General features: G+C 35.1%; 1 long non-coding RNA gene across 1 annotated transcript; it reads left to right on the top strand.

Annotated features, from left to right (window-relative positions):
• Positions 1-4,477: 4,477 nt before the first annotated feature.
• LOC134808245 (uncharacterized) lies at positions 4,478-6,961 on the top strand. The gene is made up of 2 exons (XR_010150780.1): positions 4,478-4,562; positions 6,556-6,961. It is a non-coding gene; the product is annotated as an uncharacterized LOC134808245 (long non-coding RNA).
• Positions 6,962-7,628: the final 667 nt, after the last annotated feature.

The following is a 7,628-nucleotide window of genomic DNA, read 5'->3' as shown; positions in this document are numbered from 1 at the left end:
GAAATATCTCATTTTTAAAAACTGCAGTAGCCTAAAAAATGAAGAGATCCAAGTCCTTACCTTGAAATTAGTCTATAGATAAGTAGGATAGACTTAATGACCTTGGGCAAGTTATCTTTACCAAACAGAACCTGAAATTCAATTATATAAAAAGATCGGATCAAATGAATTGTGACAAATGATCTTCTATTTTATTTCAACTCTGTCTAGCTTGTCTTTAATATTTGGCTATCTTGATCAGAAATTACTAAGTCCCTACAATTGACCATTGAATAGGGTTCTTAATCCTGGCATGATCAATATTTTGGTTCCAATATTTATTTGTTTTGGGAACGGTCTTTTATATGGTAGCATGTTTGCAGCATTCCTCGCCTGTGCTTACTAGATGCCAGAAGCAGTGTTAATCAAAATGCAGCAACCAGAAGTGTATCCAGATATTACCAAATAGTCCTGTCCCTGGAGGTATAATCACCCTTGGTTGAGAACTACTGCTGTGGAAGAAAAGGAACAGTACTTGCATATGTACTGTTACCATAAATATATTAATATTACCATTTTTTCAATTCATTCATTCAAACTCTGATACAGTAATTCCATACTAATTGGCACTGGAAAAGTGTTTGCTTTCCAATATTCAGTATTCTATTTTGGAAATAAAATATCATCATGTAATTATCTTACATTCGAAAGGAAATGGAAGTATGTCAGCAAACAGATTATTCAGTTTGAAGTACTTTGCTTAATTACTTCTGGCAGTTATTATTTAGTACCTGAGTGGATACTACAGAAAAAATTTTTTAAAAATTCTTAATAGCTTACAATCTCAGAATGTGATTAGAAAATCCAGACCCAACTCATCATACTCAAATACAAAAAAAAGTTATAAAATTGTCCTAAATTTCAAATTTTCTTAAAGTCATTTTATTTACTGCATTGCATTTGCTGAAATTTAAAGTAAGAAAACAGTTTTGATTTTTTAGGAAAATTATTTTTTCTTACTTCCTGTCTTTAAATATCAAGGTATAGATATTTGAGATCTTTCATTTTTAGACAACATTGTTTCTGTCCTCATAAGTTTATTTCTTAAAATAAACAATGTACACAAAGTTGTAAATAAATATGGTATACTTACGTATATTTAAGTGAAAAATATATTATTCTTAAGATTGTAATGTGTTGCCACATTTGCTTTTGACATACACAAAGATTTCCAAATTTCACTAGAAGAAATAACATTGCTGTAGTTTGGAAACTTTCTAATAAAATTCTATAATTTCAAAAATGTAAGAATGCCAACCTAAGAGCTAATACTGAAGTAAATCATACATTTGGTTAAATAGGAGAGTTACAGAGTCATCTAAACAACATAGAATGAGGCAAGTAATTGATAGATATTCATCTCTAACAGCTTAAGAGCTCTTCAGCCAGGGTGGGCACAGTGGCTCACACTTGTCATCCCAGCACTTTGGGAGGCCAAGGTGGGCAGATCACGAGGTCAGGAGTTCGAGATCAGCCTGGCCAACATGGTGAAATCCCGTCTCTACTAAAAATACAAAAAATTAGCCGGGTATGGTGGTGTGTGCCTGTAATCCCAGTTGATCAGGAGGCTGAGGCAGGAGAATCACTTGAACCCAGGAGGTGGAGGTTGCAGTGAGCCGAGATTGCACCATTGTGCTCCAGCCTGGATGACAGAGCAAGACTCTGTCTTGAGGAAAAAGAAAAAAAAGAGTTCTTCAGCTAATAGTCAAGGTAGATTAAGCACTAGACATTACGGTTTCCCCAGTGATACTTTTCTCTTCCACTTTGACTTTTAGAAGCTGTCAAGTCCTACTGTTGCTTAAATATTTAATTCAATTCAACATTTCAGTATGTTAAGTAAGTGTGAAATGCTAAAATTTAACTGTATATTGGCCCACACTTTTTCACTGATTTTTTTCTGTACCAAAAAGGAGACTGTTTGCATGTTTTATAAGTATTATATATGATTGCATATGTATGCATATAACTATGCCTATATGTATAATACATAAATATATACACATACACCCCTATGCATGATTGTGTGCATGTGTTTGCTTTTTTCCCCTATAAAAATAGGCAAGATGTATTGGGCCCTGACTATATACTATATGTTGTTATATAACTTCGTAAGCATATTATCTCATTCATTATTAAAGGCATAGGCTGGGAGTGGTGGCTCACGCCTGTAATCCCAACAATTTGGGAGGCCGAGGCGGGTAGATCATTTGAGGTCAGGAGTTCAAGACTAGCCTGGCCAACATGGTGAAACCCCATCTCTACTAAAAATATAAAAATTAGCTGGGAGTGATGGCGGGTGCCTGTAACACCAGCTACTTGGGGGGCTGAGGCAGGAGAATCACTTGAACTTGGAAGGTGGAGGTAGCAGGGAGGCGGAGGTTGCAGGGAGCTGAGATTCTGCCATTACACTCCAGACTGGGTGACAAGAGCAAAACTCCACCTCAAAAAAAAAAAAAAAAGAAAACATGGTATAATTACATTTTAACATGAAGAATCAGAGAGGTTAAGTTTGAATCTAGAGGCCACATTATTATCCACTACATTATTTTATTAGGTTAAACAGAAGGAGAGGAGAAAAACATATTTCGATAATTTAGGCACTAATTTCCAAAAAAAATTAAGCCGAACAAGTTGAGAAATTTTGCAGCTCTGGTACATTGGTTGGCATTTTTCCCTTACCCCTCAAACTTACAAACACATTGAATCATTCTGTTCTCTTTTTTTTAGCGGAATCTAAAGGACTCTTTTGCAATGTTTCCTGACATTTACACCTGTAGTTCCAAATCATGGAAATTAAGCCTGGGAGAGATGAAACATCTTTAGCTCCAAGAGGAGATTAAACTGGTTTTATTAGATAATCGACAAATCATTTCTTTTTGTGGTAAAAACTTTCAGGGGCAAAATAAATTTCTAAATTTCTCTTTGCAAGGGGAACCACAAGAGTTAATAGGTAGCCTACTAGGGATTTTAATAGGCACAACCAATTCAAATGCACATTGTGGCCAGTGAGGAAACATAAGTAAATGATATATGACAAGAATAAATGCCTATGCAATTATTGTGCAAATGGTGGGTGCTGGTAAGGGGGTGCCTGTACCCCTCTGAAAGACGTAGCTGCTGCTCAGTCTATGGATAGCAGTTACCACATGGAATTGAGTCTGCTCTTGTTTGAAATTTCCATCTGTTTAGGAGATTTCAAAAGCATATGTTTATGAATATTAAGTAAATTATATAATTTAAACAACATTTAAAAATATATATGTAGGCCAGGTTTTTGTGGCTCTTGGTTTGTCACCAGGTTGCTTTACAAAATAATGGGTGGGCTATTAGGAAATAGCTAACAGGAAATATCTCACAAGAAAAATATTCAATTAGGAAAGGAATAGATCATTTTCCTAATGTCGAGGATAGTAGATCATAGGTATAAGGTGGTAGAGGGTACTGTACTAAGGTGACATAATCACCCAACATGAAGGGATGATGTAGGATTGACAGTTTAAAGTGGAACTCAGCAATATACAGGCTGTCCTCCACCCATTTGGAAAGGACAAAGAGAAAGTACAAACCATCTTTAAGAATGCATTAATACATTATTTGGGTGATGGATGTCTTAAAAGCCCTGACTTCGCCTCCATGCAATCTTGCATGTAACAAAATTAGACTTGTACCCTATAAACTTATACAAATAATAAAAAAGGCATTAGCACTTATAACTAATTATTTAATAATCTATTTAATATTTCTTCTCTGCCATGGAATATAATATACTGGTTAGACATGGAAGGCATAAAGTCAGACTATTTAGTCAAATATGACCCCCTCAACTCTTACTACCTCTGTGGCTTTAGTGTTTACAGATATGCAGGTAAAACTGATACTAGACATAAGACAAAATCTGCCAACTTGAAACCAGTGAAATAATTGCAAATTTGCAGAAGAGAGATTTGCAAGTAAAATCAATGGAGATAGAAATGCTGGGCTGATGTACGTGTAGGGGGATAAAAGTTAGGTTATCTGAGAATACATTGACTGGAAAATTGCTCTGAAGCTTTGATAATGACACCCTTACTTCCAGGTAATACCACCACCATTTCTGGGAATATTTTTTGCTGCTCTTAATTTATGACTATAACAGAGTCCTGTTTAAACATGTCAAAAAATGTATTACGGGTATAGGACCTTTGACTTTGATCAAAATGCTGATGTAGTTGGAAGCATCTGGGATATAGCACTTTAAACCTTGGCATCAATTTGATGTTATGGATGACCAGATTGTACACCATTTGTGTGTGAATGATATGAAAAACTAGCTTGTAGTTTGTTGAGTCTCACCACTAGCCTCTATTTTAAGACCTTGATGAGTGCTTCTAAGCATCACTTCAGTAAAAATAGATTTGTATTGAAGCCAGCTGGATCTTATTCAGGAATAAATTTCAGACAGGCAAAGAAACAGCTGGAATACAGTTTCTCCTACATGGGGTACCAAAGAAGATGTATGGTTGGGTGTCCTACAAATATGAAAGGTATTAAATGACAGATGCCTATATGTTTTTTGGTTTAATAATGTGAGCTAGCAGGATAATGTAAATATAGTAAGCTTGAAATTTTCTTTATCTGCAAAAGTATGAAAAAGTGTTTCAATTATGTCAAGCCCATGATAGCTTGAGATTTTAGGATTTTGAGTATAAAATATATTTAAAAAGTATAGAAATCTTAGGCATGAAGTTCAGTTTTCCAAAGTAAATATGTCCAGGCAATTAACAGAGAGATCAAGGAATAATGTAATATCCCAGTTCCTCTGTGGCAGCACTCAAGAACTATCTCAGTTCTAGCCCCATTTATCTCTCAAAGTATACATTAGCCTAACTTCTAGCACCATAGGTTGGGTTTTCCTTTTACAATATTGACTTTTTTTGTCTAGCTTCTTTCAGGTAAGTGTGTGTGTGTGTGTGTGTGTGCACGCGCGCAAATGTGTGTGAGAGAGAAAGGGAGACAGATTCAATCACTTTACTTCATGAAGCTTGTTTTCTTAGTAATTCTATTATTATATAATATTGTGTTGTATCATTGCAAAACTATATGCATTCTACTATTGTAGGGCAGTTGCCACATCTCCAGTTTGAGATTATTATAAATAATGCTTCTATAAACATCCATCTACATGTCATTTAGTACACACTTTTACTTGTGTGTGATTGATATATGATAGGAAGAAGAACTGCTGGTCCTAGAAGATACAAATAATCTAATTCATAATATTCTACTAAATAATTTTCTAAAATGATTATATTAGTATAAAATTCCTCCAGTGTCAGCACAAATAGAAACACTACCTCCCAAAATTTATCATTTGTTAGTCTCCTAATTTTGGTCATTTCTGTTGGTGTGATTTGCCATTGGGATTTAAACTGAATTTTCTCAATGGTTAATGAGGTTAAGCACCTTTCTCGTATGTCTCAAGGGCATTTGCATATCTTTTTTCTTTAATGCCAATATCACATTGCATTAATTACTGATGCCTCAGACTCTTGGTTTTCTTTGGCTCTTATGACTTCCATATATATTCTAAAATCAGCATGTAATGTTCTAAAAAGTAAAAAAATATATATATAAAAACCTGAGATTTTGTTTGAGAATGCATTAAATATACAGAGCATTTTTCAGAGAATTGACATTCACAACATTGAGGATTGCAGTCTATGAACATGGATAGTGATAGCATTTATATTTCATTTATTGTTGTCAATAATATTTCATTGTTGACTGAGTGGAATGTTTGTACAATATTTATTAGGTTTGTTCCTACGTATTGAAGTTTGTGATGCTAATTGCAAATGGTTTCATTTATTATTTTCATTTTAATTATACATTATTGGAACATTAAATTACATTTGAATTTCATATATTGATCCTTTATTCAGCCCACTTCAAAAGTTCAATTACTGATTCTAATTGTTTTTTTGAAAGATTAATTAAAATTTTTTATACCTAATCATGAGTCTACAAAAAATGAGAATTTAATTTCTTCTTTTGTATCCTTATGTTTTTCATTTCTTATTCTTGCATTGTTGAATTGGATAGGAGTTAGAGTGGCATTTTCAATAGAGTTTGTGAGAAGGGAGATACATGTTTCCTTCTATCTTAGAGAAAAGCTTTTAATATTTCACCATTGAACACATTGAATGCTGACATTTGTTAGGTGTGTGTGGTAAGCAGGATTCTTAAATGGCCCATGATTTCTGGCCTCTGATATATCTACACCTTCTCCCATGTATTCAATCAAGTACTAACCTAGTTTTGATTAGTTGTCTGATAAGTTTTATCATTAAAGAGCATTATACTTTTTCAAATTCTTTTTCTTTATTCATTGAGAACTTTTTTTTTTTTCATTTTTCTGTGAATGTGAAATTGACCCAGTAGTCCCATAGACAGGTTTTTGGGGATAAACATGAAATTTGGCCCTTCTAGTCTTGAAGCTTGGAACTTACATTTTTCTAATCTCAATTTCTTCCTCAGGAAAGGTCACCCAGGCCTCTCAGAAAGTATCAAAGAACTGAAACTCACCAGATCACTGCACCAAGGCAATGAGATGCAAAATCCTTCATTCATCATGATTGCTTCCTGGCCCCACCATAGTTCCTGTTTTCTTACACATTGTTACATTTCTTCTCTGTCATGTAAACCCCTAGTTTTAGTTGGCCAGGGAGATGGAGTTGAGACTGATCTCCCATCTCCTTGAGTGCAGCACAGGATTAAATGCTTCCTTGGCACTTCCTTAGCATTACTTTTCATCTCAGTCGTTGGCTTTCTGTGTGGCAAGCAGCAGAACCTAGAGCAAACTCCTGGTGTTTTGGTAAAAAATGTGGTAAATTAAATGATTTTGACTCTTACAATATTAAAATAAACTTCATTTGATCACGGTGCTTATATTATTCTTTCTTTACGTAGCTGTATTTACTTTGCTAGGATATTGGTTTGTGTTTTGTTTTGTTTTGTTTTTGAGACAGAGTCTCGCTCTATCACCCAGGCTGGAGTGCGGTGGCATGATCTCGGCTCACTGCAACCTCTGCCTCCTGGGTTCAAACGATTCTCCTGCCTCAGCCTCCTGAGTAGCTGGGATTACAGGTGTGCACCACCATACCCAGTTAATTTTTGTATTTTTGGTAGAGATGGGGTTTCACCATGTTGGCCAGGCTGGCCTTGAACTCCTAACCTCATGTGATCTGCTTGCCTCAACTTCCCAAAGTGCTGGAATTACAGGTGTGAGCCACTGTGCCTGGCCAGTGTTTTTTTTTTTTTTTTCTTTTCTGTGATTATGAGAGAGGTGGACAATGGACAGGCTACATATAAAAACAGAACTTTAACCTACAACCTGCAGCAACCCAGAAGACCAAATCCCTTTTTACAATCAATAATCAGGAAGTTAGCTTGTTGTAATTTAGACTTGCAGAAAGCCGGATTTCTATCTCTAGTGACAACTCAGAAAGCTGAACAGTAACTTCTATAACAATTGGATCTAAATGGCCAGGACTTGATTAACAACTGACAGCTTTCCTAATTTTTGTCTCCTCTTCTAACTTAGGATAATG

Source organism: Pan troglodytes, chromosome 14, assembly GCF_028858775.2.
Source record: "Pan troglodytes isolate AG18354 chromosome 14, NHGRI_mPanTro3-v2.0_pri, whole genome shotgun sequence".
Taxonomy (NCBI): Eukaryota; Metazoa; Chordata; class Mammalia; order Primates; family Hominidae; genus Pan; species Pan troglodytes.
Note: the sequence above shows the minus strand (reverse complement) of the source record. Positions and strands in the feature narration are given on the sequence as shown.